Raw genomic sequence first — 22,185 nt, forward strand, 5'->3', positions numbered from 1 at the left:
CGCAAACCATGGTATTATATGTGACTGACTGAGTGGTAGGGTGTTTATCCAAGATGCTACAATATTCCAAGGGAGGGAAAAATAGAGTCTTTAAATAGTGTCTTGTGAAAAGGAATTCAATCTGGCCTATGTGGTCTTAAGAAGATAAACTAAAATTTCTAGATGAAAGGAACCTCAGAAAGGTTAGAACTTCTCAAAACATTTTAACAGAATTCCCTGTAGATGCCACAGTGGGTGGAAACATCTTTATATTCTTACTCTTATAGGTCTCAAGATCCTCCCCCCAGCACATCATACCAATAGAAGAGAGGTAAGGTGTGATTCCCAAAAGTTCCAAATTGTGAGCAAGTTAGACAATCAAACTGTCAGACTTGATCTCTGAAGATATTTTAAGAAAAAGGGCATATACCCTACTAACTGCAAACCGTCAAACTTACTTCTACACAATTACACATTTATTAAAATAATGCTTTCTGCTATCAGTTTCTTATTTTCCCTGCATCACCATTCAACATCTATTCAAACTTCTGAAATGGTTTAGGTCCAAGATAATTTGGAGCTAGAAAAATGAATAGGAAAGGAAAAAAACTCACTTCTTTATTTTCCTGCTTTCTTGTTTGCAGCACTATGAAATAAGTAAAGGGAATCACATAAAATCTCAGGAGAGGGAGGCCATTACCCAATCTGGGGACCTTCTGAGAACTTCCATTTTTTTCACTTCTCTTTCCACTGTATTTTTTTTTTTTTTTAATAGCTTTGTATACTTGTGAGCCTGTAAGCATAAATGTTTTAAGTGTGGAAGACGGGCCTCTAAAGGAAGACTTGAGAGACTTCTGGCAAAATGTAAGTATAGAAAAATCCCCTCACTCTGATCAAAACCACCAAGTACCACCACTCTGAGGAGAATTTGCCTTTAAGAATTAGGCAAATGGGGCGGTCAGAAATTGAGAGAGAGGGACAACCATTTTCTGTTTCTAATGGTCCATGTCCAATCCTTCAAACTGAGGCTTTATCAAAATAAAAATTTTTCTTTTTTTTTTAGAGAGCAGAAAATCCTCACTAGCAGGAGCTATTTAAAGTCTTTGGCTTTGCATTGAAACTGCGGATTTGGCAGGAGCAGGTTTCAGCTGGATTTTCTGGGCAGTAAGTAATGCAGCAGCAAATTTACTCTTTTTAATATAATGGCAACCGGCATGGGAAGGAAAGCGAATGACTGCAGGCAGTGCCAAATTTTAAATGAAAAATCTAACTATAGCCGTTCCCTGCACTCGCTGGGAGACCGCTGACTGATTGTGCGGGAAGCCAGGGTGAAGGGTGACCTCAGCCCGCCCGCTTTGGAGACTAACTCACGGGGTAGCTGAGGTCAGCTCGCCCCTCGCTTGGCCCCTGGGGAGGATTTGCAGTTGTGCGACAATGGGAGCAGCCTGGAATTGAAAAGCAACTTAGCTGGGTTGAACCCGTGTAGAGCTGGGATCCAGCGAGGGAGGTTTCCTCTTTGATCTCTGAGCCCTTGAGCTGAGACATGAGAAAGAATCAGAGTTCTAAAATAAGAATGCAACTTACTGTGTAAGCCAGCCAGCGAGTCTCTGGGGCCTTTCTGGATTCTGTACAGGGCCTGATGGAGCCAAGGAGACATCATGATGTACATTCGTCCTTGAGTAAGTGAGGGGAAGCACCTACTTAAGCTGTTTACTTATAATGATTTTGCTTTTCACTCTATTTTTCTATCCCCTGACCTTCCATTCCACCTTAAAAAATGAATTGCTTTATAAAAGCAGACTTTGTGAATAATGATGTTAAGTCTCAGGGAATGAAGCTCTACCAATCTAAAAGTAGATATTTAGAGTAGAGGGTACAATCTTGAGCTAAACTGGAATGAAGTTACATCTTGAGTGTGTTTGATAGAGTGATTTTCACTCTAGGGCAACTTTACCCTCGTTCATCACTCCGGACCAAATGGGAAGACGGCTAACTTATGCAGGATGAGTTCCCAGATGTCATTAAGAGAATCTCTGGGGAGAAAGGATGTCTTCCTAGACAGGTTTTTAATCCAGACAAAGACATCCTGTTCTGGAAAAATAAAGTGCCACAAAGGATATCTGTTAGTACGGAAGACAAATGAGAACCAGGTTTTAAGGCAGGAAGGGAGAGTCTAATGCTACTGTTTTGTACAAATACAGTCCAGTTTATGATCAGCTCTGCAACTGCCCTGATCTCCAAAGCTGCTTATGTGTGACCCCTGAATGAAAAGACAAACACTGTCAGCTGCCAGTCTTTTGGTTGAACAACAAGAAGTGCTGGACAATAAGAACCCTTTTTTCTGGATTGTTTCTATCCATGATCCTTTCCATCTGTTGTCCTTGGACAATGCCCCTGGTCATCCAGAACTTTATGAACTCAACACTGAAGATGTCAAAGTGGTCTGCTCATCCTCAAACACAATGTCTCTAATGCAGCCTCTAGATTAGGGAGTCACAGGACCTTTGAGGCTCATTCCACATGGTACTGTATGGAAAGGATCATCAACAACACTATGGAAGAGAACCCCAATAGAACATCATGAAGGTCTGGAAGGATCGCACCATCGGAAGTGTCATCATTGTTATGGAAAAAGCTGTGAACAGCAACAAGCCCCAAACAGTAAATTCTTGCTGTGTCCAGATGTTGTGTATGGCTTCAAAGAATTTATAACAGGGGCAATCAAGAAAATCAAGAAAGAGACTGAATATGACCAAAAAATGTAGGGGGTGAAGGGTTTTAGATAAGAAATCACAGAGAAATTCAGGAGTGAATAGACATCACACCAGAAATTAATAGAAGATGATCTAATAGAGATGAGTGCTTCCAAACCAGTGCAGGCAATGAGGAAAAGGACAGAAGCAGTGCCAGAGAACAAATAGATATTATACCGTCTGGCAGAAGAGTTCCAACTGTTCAAGACTGTTTTAGACTTCTTTTACAACATGGACCCTTCTATGACAGGGACACTGAAACTAAAGCAAATGGTGGAAGAAAGATTAGTAGTGTGTAGAAGCATCTGAAAAGAAATAAAAAAGCAATAGAGTCAGACAGAGATTATGATGGATTTCCGTGAAGTTACAGGAAGTGTGCCTGCCTCTCCTGTCTCCCCTTCCACCTCCTCCTCTCCTGCCTCTGTGACCCCTGACTCAGCAAGACTAATCTCTCCTCTTTCTCCTCCTCCAACTACTCAATGTGAGGATGATAAGGATGAAGATCTTTATGATGATCTGCTTGCACTTAATAGTAAACAATCATCATACCATACAGATAATATTAATAAACATATAATAAACACATCTACTGTGTATGTGTGTGAGAGGCATTGTTTGAAAATCTAGTGACTGTACAGCAAGAACTGTATGAGAGATTTCTGGGTAATTATCATCATAACCTAAATATTCATTGTGTAGGACATCATGTGCAAGACTTGTATAGGATAGTTTGTCCTCATATAGGCTTAAAATGAGAGAGATTTAATACAAAATTAATAAGGTGCTAGTTTACCTACTATTTCATAACTTTTGCTTTCAGTGAATCACCTTACTAAACAGCAGTGGTCCCTAACTTTTTTTTGGCACCAGGGATTGGTTTTGTAGATGATGATTTTTCCACAGACTGGAGTGGAAGGGATGGTTTCGGGATGATTCAAGATCTTTACATTTATTGTGCACTTTATTTCTATTATTATTACATAAGTTCTACCTCAGATCATCAACAATTAGATCATGGAAATTTGGGGACCCCTGCCATACAGTATGCCTGTCTCTCTCATAATTTAAGAAATTCCGTATCAGCCTAGCATCACAAGTAAGTGGCTTTTAAAAAACAATTACCAATGTTTCCCATACTGTATTATGACTATGATATTGTACGCCCCCAAAATTTTATAATGATTCGTTCACCAGGGTATAGGCTAGTTTACCATGAAGCAATGCACTAGACTAACATAAAGCAATCATATTACTGTTGCTTCATTATCAGTGCATGAATCCTTATACCTTTGAATAAATACAAATTTCTTTTTCACATATCTTTGTTTTTGATGTCTAATGTTAGTAATATGTATAACATCTAGTGTATCATGTGAGATAATACTGATGTAAGTACTGACAGTCAATTCATATTGTAAACAAATGATATAAATTTATCGTATTGATACAGTACAGAACTGTAAGTGTATTTTCTCTTATGATTTTCTTGATACATTTTCTTTTCTCTAGGTCTCTTTATTGTAAATATATATATAGTATATAACACATATGCCATGCAAAATATGTGTTAATTGACTTTTTATGTCATCAGTAAGGCTTCGAGTTAATAGCTGGCTATTAGTATTTAAGTTATTGGGTGGTCAGAAGTTTTTGACTGTACCTCTAACCCCCACATTGTTCAATGGTCAACTGTACTATTTATACATTGTAGTATTAGTTTTCTACAAATCTGAGTGCCAGCTAAGCAAAACTGAAAGCAACATGAACTCTTAAAAATCCTCGTAAGGATACTATAGTTTGATCTCATCTGTGCATATTTCTACCAAAAAAAAAAAAAAACACTGTTCTTTAGGAAGCATTTCACGTGGTTGTCTCATTTAAGCTTCACAGCAACTCTATGGAGCAGATATGATTAGCTGCACATTAGAGATAGGAAGCTTAGACTTTGCAAAGTTAAGAAGTATATCTAAGACCACAGAATCAATACGTAGAAAGACCAAAATTCAACTCCTATTTGACTCTGTAGCTCACAGACTTGATTAAGGTGCCATTCAACACACCATTAGGACTGCCACGTTGATCATAAGGCCATGAGAATGAAAACAAAAAGCCAACTGTGGAAGGCAGCAAAATAGAAGGAAAGAAAAGACATGGATCTTTCATAATATCATTGATACACAGAACCCTGGAACTATCTGCTTCCAGACACCTTTCTAAGGGAACAGTAAGTATTGATTTTTTTTCCTTTCCAAGTAAAATTCCAAGTGCATCATGCAGTGAGTATTGTCAAGAACACACACCTGTGCAGCTCAAACCCTGATCCAGATGCAGAACATTATCATCCCCGCAGAAATTGCCTTTAAATCTCCTCCCAGTCAACCTCTATACCATCCTACCTAACCAGACAATCACTGCTGTGATCTTTTTTTTAGGCACCATAAGTTAATATTGCTTGTTCCAGAACCCATATAAATGGAATCCTACAATATGTAGTCTTGGATAAGTCTTGTTTCATTCAATGTGTAACAGGAGTAGATTGTTGCTTTTATTTTTGAGTGTTCCTTGGAAGAAAAGCTATGACAAACATAGATAGTATATTAAAAAGCAGAGACATTATTTTACTGACAAAGGTCTGTATAGTAAAAGCTATGGTTTTTCCAGTAGTCATGTACAAATGTGAGAGTTGGACTATAAATAAGGATGAGTGATGAAGAATTGATACTTTCGAACTGTGGTGTTGGAGAAGACTCTTGAGAGTCCCTTGGACTGCAAAGAGATCAAATCAGTCAATCCTAAAGGAAATCAACCCTGAATATTCATTGGAAGGACTGATGCTGAAGCTGAAGCTCTAATACTTTGGCCACCTGATGGGAAGAGCCGGCTCATTAGAAAAGACTCGATGCTGGGAAGGATTGAAGGCAGGAGAAGGGGATGACAGAGGGCAAGATGGTTGGATGGCATCACCGACTCAATGGACCTGAGTTTGAACAAATTCCAGGAGGTGGTGAAGGACAGGGAAACTTGGCATGCTGCAGTCCATGGGGGTCACAGAGAGTGGGGCACAGCTGAGTGACTGAACAACAACAAATTCCATTATGCAGGGCTTCCCAGGTGGCACAGTTGTAAAGAATTTGCCTGCCAATTCAGAAGATACAGGAGATATGGGTTTGGTCCCTTGGTAGGGAAGATCTCCTGGAGGAGGAAATGACAACCCACTCTAGTATTATTACCTGGAAAACTCCATGGACAGAGGAACCTGTCAGGCTATAGTCCACAGGGTTGCAAAGAGTCAGATGCAATTGAGCACAAGCACAATTCCATTTTACATGGTTTGTTTATCTAGAATTTGCCTATTGAAAAACCTTGGACTGTTTCTGAGTGATAGTCACTCAGTCATGTCTGACTCTTTGCGACCCCGTGGACTATATAGCCTGCCAGGCTCCTCAGTCCATGGAATTCACCGGGCAAGAATACTGGAGTGGGTGCTGTTTCCTTCTCCAGGGAATCTTCCCGACCGTGGATCGAACACAGGTCTCCTGCATTACAGGCATATTCTTTACCATCTAAGCCACCAGGGAAGACTGCTATTAAGAGACATTTCTAAGTATAAAGACAGGTCAACTTAAAAAGTATCAGCAGATGCATGCTTGACTTTATCTTATAATCTATAGACAATACATTAGAATATGTAATGAATCCACACACCTTTTCCAAAGGAATACCTGACACAGAAGTAGCAATAAATTTATAAATGACAATCATCAATCAGATTAAATAATTTAGATGAAGCTTGTCTCTTTTCAAGTAAGTAGTCAGGAAGTAGTCAGGAAAGCAGTCAGGAAGGAAATACAATGTGCTTTTAATTTTGTATGAAAAATAATGTTCAGTTCTGTGTTGCTGAACATAGTTCTGTTTTTGCCACATAAATCCTCTACATCAAATTACTGTCCGAATGATTTACCAAAACTCCATTTCTGGCCTTTGTTTTGGAATCTGTTACTTTTGTTGTCACCTTCTGATCACTGTCCTCTGAAGTTTCTACATTTTTCCCACTGTAGTCTGACACCTTGGTTACCCTCACCCTGTTCCCTGAAGCCTCAATTGCTTTTTTGCAAGCTTGGGTTATTATGGGGGGATGGGTACAATAATATTCTTGTGTAAGTCTTTTTGTGGACATACGTTTTTATTTCTATAAAATAAATATCTAGATCTGGAATTACTGGGATAATTCCAGTGTTCAGTTTTATAAGAGTTGGCCAGATCATGTTACAAAGTGGCTGTACATTTTACACAGTCGACAATAATGTTTAAGTGACTGGTTTTTCTACATGATTGCCCACATTTAGTGTTTAGTTTTGTCAGTTTTAGTTCTGGTGAGTGGACAGTGGTAGCTCATTATAGTTTCACTTCACATTTCCCTAGTGACTAATAAAGTTGAACATTACTATAAAGCTACCATAATCAAGACAGGATGACATTGGTGAAATTAATGATGCATTAATCAATGAAGCAGAATAGAAGACCAAGAAATAGACATACACAAATATTATCAATTGATTTGTAACTATGGCGGAAAGGCAATCAATGGAGAAAGGACAGTCTGTTCAACAAATGGTGGTGAACAGTTGGATATTCATGTGCAAATTAATGACTTGGTATCCGTATCTTGCAACATACACAAAAATAAACTCAAAACGGATTATAGCTCTAAGTATAAAACATAAAACTATAAATCTTCTAGAACAAAATGAAGGAGAAAATCATTATTAGTATTAGGCAGAGATTTTTGATATAAGCATGATTTATTGAAGAAAACATAAATTGGACGTTATGAAATTTAAAAATGTTTGTTCTACAGAACTCACTATTGAGAAAATGAAAAGGCAAGCTATAGACTGAAAGAAAGTATTTGCAAATTATACTTCTGAAAAAAAAAAACTTCTATTCAAGATATATTAAAACCTCCTAAAACTCAGTGATAACAAAACGAACAGTCAAATTAAAACTTACTAGGAAAAAAAAAAATCTTAGTGGAAAGATCTGAACAGACTCTCCATCAAAGAAAATATAGAGGGCAAACTGGCATATGAAAAGATACCCAACATCGTTAGTCATTTGGGAAGTAAAACCACATAATGATACCACTGCACGTCTATTAGAATGGCTAAAAAAATTAAATATCAAACACCACCAAGGATGCTAAGTGACTAGAAGTCATTACAGTGCTAGTAGGAGTACAGAAGACAAAAAAAGGGCAAAATATTGCTACTAGGAATATAGCTACATTGTGGAATACAGTATAGCATGTTACTAAAGTGAAAAGTGAAAATCTCACACAAAAATCTGTATGCAAATGTTTATAGAAGATAATTTGCACTCACCAAAATTTAGAAACACCATGGATGTTGTTCAGTTGGTGAATGCATAAACAAACTGGCACATCCATTAAAAAACAAAAATAGACAAATCCTAAGTGCATTTTGCCAAGCATAAGAAACCAGACTCAAGAGGCTGCATAGAATATGATACCATTTATTGCCAATGAGCTTCTCTGGTGGTCAAGTAGTATAAAGAATCTGTCTGTAAATGTAGGAGACATGGGTTCGATCTCTGGGTTGGGAAGATACCCTGAATGAAGAAATGCCAACCCACTTCAGTATTCTTGTCTGGGAAATCTCATGGACAGAGGAGCCTGGTGGGCTACAATCCATGGGGTCACAAAAAGAGTCAGATATGACTTAGCAAATTGTTGTTGTTGTTTATTGCCAATATATATGCCATTCTTAAAAAAAGAAAAGCAGAACTGTTAGGAAGAAAATCAAGCCAGTGGTTAATAGGGATAGAAAGTGAAGAATTTGGTTTACTACAAAGGAAGAATGTGGGAATTTTTAAGGAAATGGAACTATTTCATACTGTGATATTATGGTAGGTATACAATTCTGTGCATATGTCAAATCCTGTAGAACTGTCCACCACAAATAGCAAATTTTACTTCTTAAAAATCTTTATAAATTAACGACAATGTATACGGAAACCACAGTAAATACAACCTATACTTAATGAACTTAGTTGCACTAAAAGTAATAACATTACTACACAGAATGGAAAATCATATTTTGATTGAATAATGTAAGACAAAAGACTGAAAGAACCCATACACAAATATTGTATTCTAGATAGGAAGTTTGTTTCTCACAGAACTATAGGTTACCAATCCTGAAAATACTTTATGTTTATGCTAGATTTAGAAGATAAGTATATGGTAGATATTGAGAGCTGGGTTTTTTCTTTTTTCTTTTTACTATTAGACAAAGAAGTTACAAATGATGCAAGAAATTGGAGTGGAAAAGCTAGAATGAACCCAAGGCATTTGATTACATTCACAAGTATCAATATGAATGCATGTTTTTGTTTTGTTCTTGTTTTATGCATTTGTGTGTATGTATGTGTGTTCACATGGATAGATAAATAAGGAGATAAATGCAGATGTGTATGTAGGCATGAGAGACAGATAAACAGACAGACAGACAGATAGATCCAAGCTCCTTTGTTCACTGAGAATGCCTAGAAACAATGAAACCTTACTAATAATTAATCCATCTATCATCTATATGATGAATTCTAAATACCATTCTCAAATAAATAAAAGGAATCAAACTAGTTTTAGACATGAAAGTTCAGTGAAACATGTGATCCTGGCACAGAAAAAGCCTTTGGGGAGAAGTGGTTGATTCCTGGTTGATTCCTGGCTGATTCCTGGCTGATTCCAGGTAACTGCTAATGTCTCCTCAGCAGCAACATCTGACGGTTGATCTCTGGTCTCTTCAGCTGATGTGGACTCACTCCGGGCAGGAAACAAGATGGCTCACTATCTGCTCTCTCGCGGTCCTGAGGAGATAGTCACGTTGCTGCCTCATTCCCAAAGGTAAGACCAGAGAGGCAGCAGGAATTTGCTTAATGGACCAAGTGTGAGTAACAAAAAAGGTCTCTATTCTCTTCTTATGCATCTTATCTCTGACAAAAGACAACATGTTGAAAAGCTAGTAAGATGTAGTGAATGGAAATTAATTGTAACGTTGTTGTTCAGTTGCTCAGTTGTGTCCGACTCTTTGCAACCCCATGGACTGCAGCACACCAGGCTTCCGTATACAATATTTATGAAAATTGATATTGATAAGCTTCTGTTGTATTGTGCTAGTCTCAGGGTCTTATTTCAGTACACATGAAGAATGTTTAAGTTCATCTTGGCCCTGGTTCCTCCACACCAAGCTTCAGTTTTTACACATGGGAGTTCTCAGGAGCATAGCCTACAGACAAGTGGACAATGAGCCTGCTGCCCCCCGAAGGTCCTGATCACCTACATCTTTGCTCCACTCCTCACAGACACACGCCTGACAACTGCTGTTTCTCAAACATCCATGCTTAAAGCTCATTGCTGGATGAATTACTTCAGGGAAACCGTCATGAATTTTCGATCACCTTTAAAAAAAAACAAAACTAGTACAAAGCAATGTTAAAACATTATTTTTTTTAAAAGCAAAGCAAGCACACAAACTTCCAATTTACAATAAAAAGGTTTTCATTTTTATATATTCGATGCTGATTTGTGCCCAGAGGCAATCATAATGTTATATGATTCTAATTATTGGTGTAGAAGGAATTTTATAGACTTTTTTTTTCATTTAAGCAGATCATGAACATTTTCCCTATACTGCCTAGTCTTAATAATTACAGTTTTTAAGAGCAGCATAATATTCCATCTAGTGGGTAGAGCATAGTGTATTAAACCATATTGCCAGTGTAGGTATTTTAAGTTGCTTTAATTATTTTTTATTATGAAGAGTGTTGCAATAAAATTAGCCATTTGTGGACCATTTTTGTTCTTTCAGGGGGTTTCCTCAAGGTACATTTCCTTCTTCCCACAAATTTACTCCATATACCAGATGTCTGTGCCACAGACTCTTGGATAGACTGTTGCTTCCTTATTCATTCATTCATTCAATGATCCTATTTGTCTTGATTCTCAGAAATACAGAGGTATATATGACCTGCAAGGAATTTATAAGACAGTGGGAGAGACAAACTTATAAAAGATCATTGTATTTCAGGTAAGTTTTGTGATGGAAAGAGGCACAAAGTGTTTTGGAAAAGAAACATAAAGTGAGGATGGCGACTAACCAAGAATGAGGAGGTCGGGGGAGGTTCCTAGTGAATCAGAATATCAAAACATAAAGAGAGATGGAAAAGGGAAATGATAGAATATGTGGAAGAATAAAAAACCACCTTCTAGGCAGAAGGGAGAGGATGAAGGAAATGATGGAGTAACAGAGTGTAAATTGTTGCTGATGTTCAGTCGCTAAACCACGTCTGGCTCTTTGCAACCCCATGAACTGCAGCGTGCCAGGCTTCTCTGTCCATCACTATCTACCTTAGTTTGCTAAAACTCATGTCCATTGAGTCAGTGATGCCATCCAACCATCTCATCCTCTGTAGTCCCCTTCTTCCCTTGCCCTTAATTTTTCCAACATCAGGGTCTTTTCCAATGAGTCAGCTCTTTGCATCAGGTGGCCAAAGTGTTGGGGCTTCAGCTTCAGCATCAGTCCTTCCATGTACAGTACCTTAAGTAAATCATGGTGACAGAAGCGTAAAGGGTGAAACATAGAGCTGTAGAGGTTATCAAAGAGAATGTTGTCAAGATCTTAGGGAGCAAAGGTACCTGCACTCCTGAAGAGCACTGCATGATACAGTACCTCTAGCCACATGTGGTTAATCAAATTTAAATTAATTAAATTTAAATTATAATTTCAGTTCTTCCATCATATTTCAAGAGCCTTTCGCCACACTGACTAGTATTTAGAGTATAGAACATTTCTACCATCGCAGAAAGGTTTCTTGGACATCACTGCCAGTGGCATGGAAGTGTACATAAAGCCTAGACAGCATATTAAAAAGAAAGACATTACTTTGACAACAAAGGTCCGTCTAGTCAAGGCTGTGGTTTTTCCAGTGGTCATGTATGGATGTGAGAGTTGGACTATAAAGAAAGCTGAGCGCTGAAGAATTGATGCTTTTGAAATGTGGTGTTGGAGAAGACTCTTGAGAGTCCCTTGGACTGCAAGAAGATCCAACCAGTCCATCCTAAAGGAGATCAGTCCTGGGTATTCATTGGAAAGACTGATGTTGAAGCTGAAACTCCAATACTTTGGTGAACTGATGTGAAGAGCTGACTCATTGGAAAAGACCTTGATGCTGGAAAGGACTGAGGGCAGGAGGAGAAGGGGATGACAGAGGATGAGATGGTTGGATGGCATCACCGACTCAATGGACATGAGTTTGGGTGAACTCTGGGAGTTGGTGATGGACAGGGAGGCCTGGTGAGCTACAGTTCATGGGGTCACAAAGAGTCGGACATGACTGAGCAACTGAACTGACCATCGCAGAAATGTTTCTTGGATGTCACTGACAGTGGCAATGAAAGTGTACATAAAGAGTTGTTAAAAGTTGTTTTAAATATTTTGCCTGAGGAGAGGCAGAAAAGAGAAATTTTAAAAAATGCAAATATTTATTTGTAGTTGCCTATATCACTAGCTGGGGGAAAAAAAGTGCCATATTTTAGTTTTGCTAAACTGCATTTCCAGAAATATGGATGAGCCAATGAGGAATAAAACCCTGTTTCCTTGGGAAAAAAACTTGGTGGCGTCAATGCAAGAAAGAGAATAAGTTTGTTCCACTTTAGGGGCAATTAATTCTTTCCATGGACTTGGAGATACAGAAGGCAACTTAGTCAATTGCCATGAAGTGAACATTCCCATTTAATTGGCATCCAGATCAAGAAACAGAATATTACTAGTATCTCCTAAGTGCATCCACTCTGTGTTTCCTTCCAGGTACTACTTCCTCAAGTGTAACCACTGCCCTGTTTTTGCCAGTTGTAAAATTTTATGTAAAAATTGAAGTATGCACCTTTTCACATCTGATTTCTTTCATGAAACATGCTAACATGGTACTAATGTTTTTTAATTTTTTTAAGATTTTTTTTTTTTTACGTGGACCATTTTTAAAGTCTTTCTTGAATTTGCTGCAATATTTCTTGTTTTTTGTCGGATTTTTTGGCTGTAAGATGTAGGATCTTAATTCCCCAACCAGGAATTGAACCCACACCCTTTGCATTGAAAGGAGAAGTCTTAACCACTGGACCACCTGAGAAGTCCCAACCAATGTTTTTTTACTACATGACTTTTAAAATTCTTTAGTTATGTCACAGGCATAACAGAAAAGGTGCAAAATGCACATGTGTGTTTGAAGTGAAATGAGAAAATAAAAACTTATGTACCCTCATCCAACTTTACAAAGTAGATTTTTACCAGGATCGTAGAAATTCCCTGTATGCTTTTCTTTCACTACAACTGTCTTTCTCCACACAGAAGTAACAACAAACTTGCCTGTGTAAGGAAAGGACAACAGTGACAACAGGAAGACAGTCAGAACACGGTGTTTGGGTCCTGCTTCTTCTAGCTGGAGGTCTGTGAGAATTCCTTCTGGGGACATCTGTGCAAAAGTGCTCCTGCCAGTTCTGGGAAACCTAGGGCTCACTACAGTCAGGGCAGGTGGCAGGGACCTGCATGGACCAGGAATGTATTGTTGACCTGAAGCAAATAGACTGTCAGATATTTCTCCAGCAAAGATGAGTTTTTGCAAGGTTAGCAGAGAATTGTAATTTCAGGTGTATAGCCATGGTGAGCCATGTGTAAGTCCCCACACAACAAGTGAAGAACACTTTTTTTAATATATAATCTGCTTTTTTATTGAAGGACAATTGCTTTACAGAATTTTGTTGTTTTCCATCAATCCTCACCATGAATCAGCCATAGGTATACATATATCTCCTCCCTTTTGAACCTCCCTCCCACCTCCCTCCCCATCCCACCCCTCTAGGTTGATACAGAGCCTCTGAGTTTCCTGAGCCATACAGCAAATTCCCGTTGGCTATCTATTTTACATATGGTAATGTAAGTTTCCATCTTACTCTTTCTACACATTTCACCCTCTCCTCTCCCCATGTCCATAAGTCTATTCTCTATGTCTGTTTCTCCACTGTTGCCCTGTAAATAAATTCTTCAGTACCATTTTTCTAGATTCCATATATGTGCATTAGTACAATATTTATCTTTCCCTTTCTGATTCATGTCACTCTGTATAATAGGTTCTAGGTTCATCCACCTCATCAGAACTGACTCAAATGTGCTCCTTTTTATGGCCAAGTAATATTCCATTATGTATATGTACCACAACTTCTTTACCCAATCATCTGTCGATGGACATCTAGGTGGCTTCAATGTTCTAGCTATTGTAAACAATGCTACAATGAACAATGGGATACATGTGTCTTTTTCAATTTTGGTTTCCTCCGAGTATATGCCTAGGAGTGGGAATGCTGGGTCATGTGGTGGTTTTATTCCTAGTTTTTTAAGGGACCCCATAACGTCTTCCATAGTGACTGTATCAATTTACATTCCCACCAACAGTGCAATAGTTTTCCCTTTTCTCCACACCTTCTCAAGCATTTTTGAGGATGGCCATTCTGACAGGTGTGAGGTGATATCTCATTGTGGTTTTGATTAGCATTTCTCTAATAATGAGCGATGTTGAGCATCTTTTCATGTGTTTGTTAGCCATCTGTATGTATTCTTTGGAGAAATATCTGTTTAGGTCTTTTCCCCACTTTTTGATTGGGTTGTTTGTTTTTCTGGCATTGAGTTGTATGAGCTGCTTGTATATTTTGGAAATTAATCCTTTGTCAGTTGTTTCATTTGCTATTATTTTCTCCCATTCTGAGGTTTGTTTTTTCACCTTGGTTATAGTTTCCTTGGCTGTCCCAAAGCTTTTAAGTTTAATTAGGTCTCACTTGTTTACTTTTGTTTTTATTTCTGTTAATCTAGGAGGTGGGTCATAGAGGATCTTGCTTTGATTTATGTCATCAAGTGTTCTGCCTATGTTTTCCTCTAAGAGTTTTATAGTTTATGGTCTTACATGTAGGTCTCTAATCCATTTTGAGTTTATCTTTGTGTATGGTGTTAGGAAGTGTTCTAATTTCATTCTTTTACATGTAGCTGTCCAGTTTTCCCAGCACCATTTATTGAAGAGGCAGTTTTTTTCCCATTGTATGTTCTTGCCTCCTTTGTCAAAAATAAGGTACCCATAGGTGCATGGTTTATTTCTGGGCTTTCTATCTTGTTCCATTGGTCTATATTTCTGTTTTTGTGCCAGTACCATACTGTCTTGATGACTGTAGCTTTGTAGTATAATCTGAAGTCAGGAAGGTTGATTCCTCCAGCTCCATTCTTCTTTCTCAAGACTGCTTTGGCCATTTGGGAATCTTTTGTGTTTCCATATGAATTGTGAAATTTTTTGTTCTAGTTCTGTGAAAAATGCCATTGGTAATTAGACAGGGATTGCATTGAATCTGTAGATTGCATTTGGTAGTATAGTCATTTTCACAATATTAATTCTTTCTACTGAGGAACATGGAATATTTCTCCATCTGTTTATGTCACCTTTGATTTCTTTCATCAGTGTCTTATAATTTTCTGTGTACAGTTCTTTTGTCTCCTTAAGGTGAGTTTATTCCTAGATATTTAGTTCTTTTTGTTGCAGTGGTGAATTGGATTGATTCCTTAATTTTTCTTTCTGATTTTTCATGGTTAGTATATAGAAATGCAAGTGATTTCTGTGTGTTGATATTGTATCCTGCAACTTTGCTAAAATCACTGATTAGCTATAGCAATTTTCTGATACTATCTTTTGGGGTTATAAAGGGAAAAAGGAAGGAGGGAAGGATGTAGTAAAAGAGTCCAAGGCTTTTCTCTGGCTGAGTCCTTGCCAGGAAAGAAGAGGATTCTTTCTTCTTCTCCTTGGGCTCTGCCATAGTTGTAGGAGGTGCTCCCCCTTCTGGTCTCCCAACTCTAACTGAGGTTTCTATCACTTTTGTTTGTTTGTTTGTTTTTTACAGTATTGATATTGTGAGCTGCTTCTTCACCGTGTTCTACCTCCAATGCTGAAGAGTAGGACAGAGCAGAATACATCTGTGAAGAAAAGTGAGTGTCTTCACCTGAGCAGGCGCCAAGACTCATGTGGGAACTTCTCCAGTGCCTGATTCAGTCAGTTCAGTTCAGTCACTAAGCCGTGTCCGACTCTTTGCGACCCCATGGACTGCAGCATGCCAAGCTTCCCTGTCCATCAAAAACTCCCAGACGTTACTCAAACTCATGTCCATTGAGTCAGTGATGCCATCCAACCATCTTATCCTCTGTCATCCCCTTCTCCTCCTGCTTTCAATCTTTCCCAGCATCAGGGTATTTCCCAATGAATCAGTCCTTTGCATCAGGTGGCCAAAGTATTGGAGTTTCAGCTTCAGCATCAGTCCTTTCAATGAATATTCAGGACTGATTTCCTTACAGATGGACTGGTTGGATCTTCTTGTAGTCCAAGAGACTCGCAAGAGTTTTCTCCAACACCACATTTCAAAGCATCAATTCTTTGATGCTCAGTTTTCTTTATAGTCCAACTCTCACATCCACACATGACTACTGGAAAAACTGTAGCTTTGACTATACGGACCTTTGTGGCAAAGTAACGTCTCTGCTTTTTAATATGCTGTCTAGATTGGTCATAGCTTTTCTTCCAAGGAGCAAGTGTCTTTTAATTTCATGGCTGTAGTCACCATCTGCAGTGATTTTGGAGCCCCCCAAAATAAAGTTTCTCACTATTTCCATTGTTTCCCCTTCTATTTGCCATGAAGTGATGGGACTGGATGCCATGATCTTAGTTTTCAAAATGTTGAGCTTTAAGCCAAGTTTTTTCGCTCTCCTCTTTCATCAAGAGGCTCTTTAGTTCTTCTTCACTTTCTGCCATAAGGGTGGTATCATCTGCATATCTGAGGTTATTGATATTTCTCCCGGCAATCTTGATTCCAGCTTGTGCTTCATCCAGCCCATCATTTTGCATGATGTACTCTGCATATAAGTTAAATAAGCAGGGTGACAATATACAGCCTTGATGTACTCCTTTCCCAATTTGGACCCAGTCTGTTTTTCCATGTCCAGTCCTAAATGTTACTTCTGGACCTCCATACAAGTTTCTCAGGAGGCAGGTCAGGTGGTCTGGTATTCCCATCTCTTGAAGAATTTCCCACAGTTTATTGTGATCTGCACAGTCACAGGCTTGGCATAGTCAGTAAAGCAGAAGTAAATGGTTTTTGGAACTCTCTTGCTTTTTCAGTGATCCAACGGATGTTGGCAATTTGTTCTCTGGTTCCTCTGCCTTTTCTAAAACCAGCTTGAACATCTGGAAGTTCACGGTTCATGTACTATTGAAGCCTGGCTTCGAGAATTTTGAGCATTACTGTGCTAGCGTGTGAGGGGAGTGCAACTGTGTGGTAGTTTGAACATTCTTTGGCATTGCCTTTCTTTAAGGTTGGAATGAAAACTGACCTTTTCAAGTCCTGTGACCACTGCTGAGTTTTTCAAACTTGCTGGCCTATTTAGTGCAGCACTTTCACAGCATCATCTCTTAGGATTTAAAATAGCTCAGCTGGAATTCCATCACCTCCACTAACTTTATTAGTAGTGATGCTTCCTAAGGCCGACTTGACTTCACATTCCAGGATGTCTGGCTCTAGATGAGTGATCACACCATCATGTTTATCTGGGTCATGAAGATCTTTTTTGGATAGCAGTTCTGTGTATTCTTGCCACCTCTTCTTAATATCTTCTGATTCTGTTAGGTTCATACCATTTCTTTCCTTTATTGTGTCCATCTTTGCATGAAATGTTCCCTTGGTATCTCTAATTTTCTTGAAGAGATCTCTAGTCTTTCCCATTCTGTTATTTTCCTCTATTTCTTTGCATTGGTCACTGAGGAAGCCTTTCTTATCTCTCCTTGCTATTCTTTGGAACTCTGCATTCAAATGGGTATATCTTTCCTTTCCTCCTTTGCCTTTAGCTTCTCTTCTTTTATCAGCTATTTGTAAGGCCTCCTCAGACAACCTTTTGGCATTTCTTTTTCTTGGGGATGGTCTTGATCTTTGCCTCTTGTACAACGTCATGAACCTCCGTACATTGTTCTTTAGGCACTGTGTTTATCAGATCTAATCCCTTGAATCTGTTTGTGGATCCCACTGTATAATCATAAAGGATTTGATTTAGGTCATACCTGGATGGTCTAATGGTTTTCCCTCCTTTCTTCAATTTAAGTCTCAATTTGGGAATAAGGAGTTCATGATCTGAGCCACAGTCAGCCCTGGTCTTCTTTTTGCTCTTTGTGTAGAGCTTCTCCATCTTTGGCCGCAAAGAATGTAATCAATCTGATTTCGGTATTGACCATCTGGTGATGTCCATGTGTAGAGTCTTCTCTTGTGTTGTTGGAAGAGGGTGTTTGCTATGACCAGTGCATTCTCTTGGCAAAACTCCGTTAGCCTTTGCCCTGCTTCATTCTCTGCTCTAAGGCCAAATTTGCCTGTTACTCCAGGTATCTCTTGACTTCCTTCTTTGCATTCCAGTCCCGTATAATGAAAAGGACATCTTTTTTGGGTGTGAGTTCTAGAAGGTCTTCATAGAACCATTCAGCTGCAGCTTCTTCAGCATTACTGGTTGTGGCATAGACTTGGATTACTGTGACATGAATGGTTTGCCTTGGAAATGAACAGAGATCATTCTGTCATTTTTGAGACTGCACCCAAGTACTGCATTTAGGACTTTTCTTTACTATGATGGCTACACCATTTATTCTAAGGGATTCTTGCCCACAGTAGTAGATATAATGGTCATCTGAGTTAAATTCACCCATTCCAGTCCATTTTAGTTCCCTGATTGCTAAAATGTTGATGTCACTCTTGCCATCTCCTGTGTAACCACTTCCAATTTGCCTTGATTCATGAAATTGACATTCCACGTTCCTATGCAATATTGCTCTTTACAGCATCAGACTTAACTTCCATTACCAGTCACATCCACAACTGGGTGCTGTTTTTGCTTTGGCTCCATCTCTTCATTCTTTCCAGAGTTATTTCTCCGCTGATCTCCTGTAGCATATTGGGCACCTACCGACCTGGGGAATTCATCTTTCCGTGTCCTATCTTTTTGCGTTTTCATGCTGTTTATGGGGTTCTCAAGATAAGAATACTGAAGTGGTTTGCCATTCCCTTCTCCAGTGGACCATGTTTTGTCAGAACTCTCCACCATGACCCATCCATCTTGGGTGGCCCAACATGGCATGGCTCATAGTTTCATTGAGTTAGACAAGGCTGTGGGCCATGTGATCAGTTTGGTTAGTTTTCTGTGATTGTGGTTTTCAGTCTGTCTGCCCTCTGATGGAGAAGGATAAGAGGGTGATGGAAGCTTCCTGATGGGAGAGACTGACTGAGGGGGAAACTGGGTCTTGTTCTGATGGGCAGGGCTATGCTCAGTAAATCTCTAATCCAATTTTCTGTTGATGGGCAGGGCTGTGTTCCCTCTCTGTTGTTTGACCTGAGGCCAAACTATGGTGGAGGTAATGAAGATAATGGCGACCTCCTTCAAAAGGTCCCAAGCATGCACTGCTGCACTCAGTGCCCTTGACCCTGCAGCAGGCCACCGCTGACCCACGCCCTCGCCAGAGACTCCTGGACACTCACGGGCAAGTCTGGGTCAGTCTCTTGTGGGGTCACTGCTCCTTTCTCCTGGGTCCTGGTGCACAAGGTTCTGTTTGTACTCTCCAAGATTCTGTTTCCCAGTCCTGTGTAAGTTCTGGCAGCTCTTTGGTGGGGTTAATGGCGACCTTCTCCAAGAGGGCTTTTGCCATACCCAGGTCTGCTGCACCTGCCTTAATCAGTGCCTGATTAAGATGGGGCAAGTTCAGATAAGATTCCAAGCTGGCCAACTCCGCCCCTCCCCCACCCCTGCCGGTCTGTCTTCCAGGAAAACATAGCAATTGGCAATGCAGATATTTTAAGAACAGCCCTGAGTCCCATTGCATCCCACTGCCCCTCTTTCCTAGTACTCAATCTTGCTTCTGTTAATGGCAATTGAGATAAATCATAGCTGTTTTTTCAGAATAAGAGAGAAAAGAAATGTCCACTCCATAAAGAAAACCTCTTGTTGAAAAGCCTTGTGTTAAAAGGTCCTGGTCGGCAAGGGGGCAGCTTCCCAGGTGGCACAGTGGTAAAGACTCTGCCTGTAATGAGGGAGACAGGGGTTTGATCCCTGCGTCAGGAAGATCCTCTGGAGAAGTGAATGGCTACCCACCCCAGTATTCTTGCCTGGAAAATTCCGTGGACAGAAGAGCCTGGTGGGCTACGGTTCATGGGGTCATGAGTCCAGCAGGACTGAGTGACTGAGCACCACAAACAGGCAGCAGCGTGTCCAGGCGACAGGATGCACAGGGTTATCAGGCGGGGTGGGGAGCGGTGCCCCAAACCAGCTGCCTGGTCTCGCCGTTGACTATGCTTTCTTCTTACTGAGTTGAATACATCAAGGAAGAATATAACTACCTGCTTTATTTCCCTTCCTTCTCAGTAATAAGGACATCCTATTATCTAAATGGAAGTGCATCGAGGTGACTGTAGAGAGGGGGCAGTCAGAGACCATTTCAGCCAGAGTTGGAAAATAAGCACTTGTCCTCCACGGCCTGGGGTTTAAGGCCAAGGCGGAATCGTCCCTTTGCGTCCTTCTTGTTTGCCTTTATCCACCACAACACTCCCAGCTCCAGGTGAGAGCTGTAAACACAGAGCGGGCTCTTAGAGAATTGGTTCTGTTCACAGGGAGAATTCTGAAGAGCGCCATTCATTGCTAGCAGCGGAGCCAGCATGGGGAGGAAAGGCTTGGCTGCTCCGTTTGGAACGTGTGTCTAACGCTTGTTTTCCATTCTGCCCGTATTGCCTGGGGCCAAAGGGTTTCCCGGAGGTGAATGCACATCCTGGCCCCGGGCAAGGGCTCTTGAATTCATCCCAAGTTAAAATTGCAGCGAAAAGAAGGAGGGTTGCTTTTTAAAATATAACAGGGAAGCAGTTCATCTCCCACTAGGATCATTAGGAAAATAAACTAGTTTTACTAATTTCTAGTTTCGATTGGAGAGCGTTGGTTTGCTGTAGCATTTGCAAAAAATATTTCATAGAACTGGTGAAGGGTGCTAATGGTTACGTGAGAAAGGATTTTCAGTGGTTAAATTTACTTACCAAACGAGATTTAAATAAGTTATTCATTAACTTGCTATTAACGGTCATAGTGAATTAACTAGGACATTCTAATTGTAGTTAATGGACTATTTATTGTATTTCTTTGGTCGAACTCAGTTTTCTTATTAAACATAAAAAGCATTATTCAGGAGGTGCTATAATTTTATTTCCAGAGGGAAATATGCCCTTTAAGCCACAAGAGGGCAGAAGCATCACATTTTAAATCCAATGCTTCTTTTGAAGCCTAAAACCGCTATTACACTGTGACAATTACGTTTTTCCACAAATGGTTCTTATTAATTCTGATGGTGTTTTATGAGGAAAGTTATTTTTAAAATTTCTGTGACTGTAGTTTGTTACATACGAGACTACTTTCAAAGAAAAGTGCAATAAGATCATTTTAATGAGTGAATTAAAGTCCTTCACTAGGGTGAATTTTAAAAAAGCTTTAAAATTCATTTTTAAAGATCACATCATTAAAATTCTACCAGTAGAGCTTTTCAGCAATATTAAAGGGTATTAAACAAAACTATATTTAACAATGGATAAAACTTGTCATGGTCTAAATGTATGTATTTTTTATAACTATTACCTTGTAGTAAGTTTTAATAGGTTGTATGTATCTTTAAAACTAGGCATAGTTAAAATGAGAAAATCAGTAAGCATGAAAATTTACAATGAATAACCCAAATTTAATGTAAAAAAAAAAATGGAATATTTTTCTGTGCTGAATCTACATTTTCTTCACTGCTCAATATTCTGTAACAACCTAATTGGGAAAAGAATTTGAAAAAGAATAGATACATGTATATGTATAACTGAATCATTTTGTTGTACATCTGGAATTGTTAACCAACTATGTGTGTGTTAGTCACTTGTGTCTAACTCTGTGACCCCTTGGACTATAGCCTACCAGGCTCTTCTATCCATGGAATTCTCCAGACAAGAATACTGGAGTGGGTAGTCATTCCCTTCTCCAAGGGATCTTTCTGACCCAGGGATCGAACTCGGGTCTCCCGCATTGCATGCAGATTCTTTACCTTCTGAGCCAGATATTCAAATATAAAAAATTAAAAAAAAAATACAATATAATGTCAGTAATTTCATTTCACCACCAGATGGTGCTATTTAAACAATGAAGTAAATGGGAAAGACCAAATAGAGCCAAGATTTATACATATCCAACACATATTTTTATTTTTATATTCACTAGATTTTTTTGACAAGTACAGACTAAGTTTAGCT

At 39.2% G+C, this 22,185-nt stretch overlaps 1 long non-coding RNA gene across 1 annotated transcript; it reads left to right on the plus strand.

The window, feature by feature from the left end:
• Nucleotides 1-1,084: 1,084 nt before the first annotated feature.
• Nucleotides 1,085-21,814, plus strand: LOC145509112 (uncharacterized). Its single transcript, XR_014055861.1, has 6 exons — nt 1,085-1,143; nt 9,561-9,657; nt 10,760-10,840; nt 13,157-13,253; nt 15,742-15,826; nt 20,282-21,814. It is a non-coding gene; the product is annotated as an uncharacterized LOC145509112 (long non-coding RNA).
• The last annotated feature ends 371 nt before the right edge of the window (nt 21,815-22,185 follow it).

Source organism: Giraffa tippelskirchi, chromosome 6 (assembly GCF_054371585.1).
Source record: "Giraffa tippelskirchi isolate mGirTip1 chromosome 6, T2T-mGirTip1v1.2.pri, whole genome shotgun sequence".
NCBI lineage: Eukaryota > Metazoa > Chordata > Mammalia > Artiodactyla > Giraffidae > Giraffa > Giraffa tippelskirchi.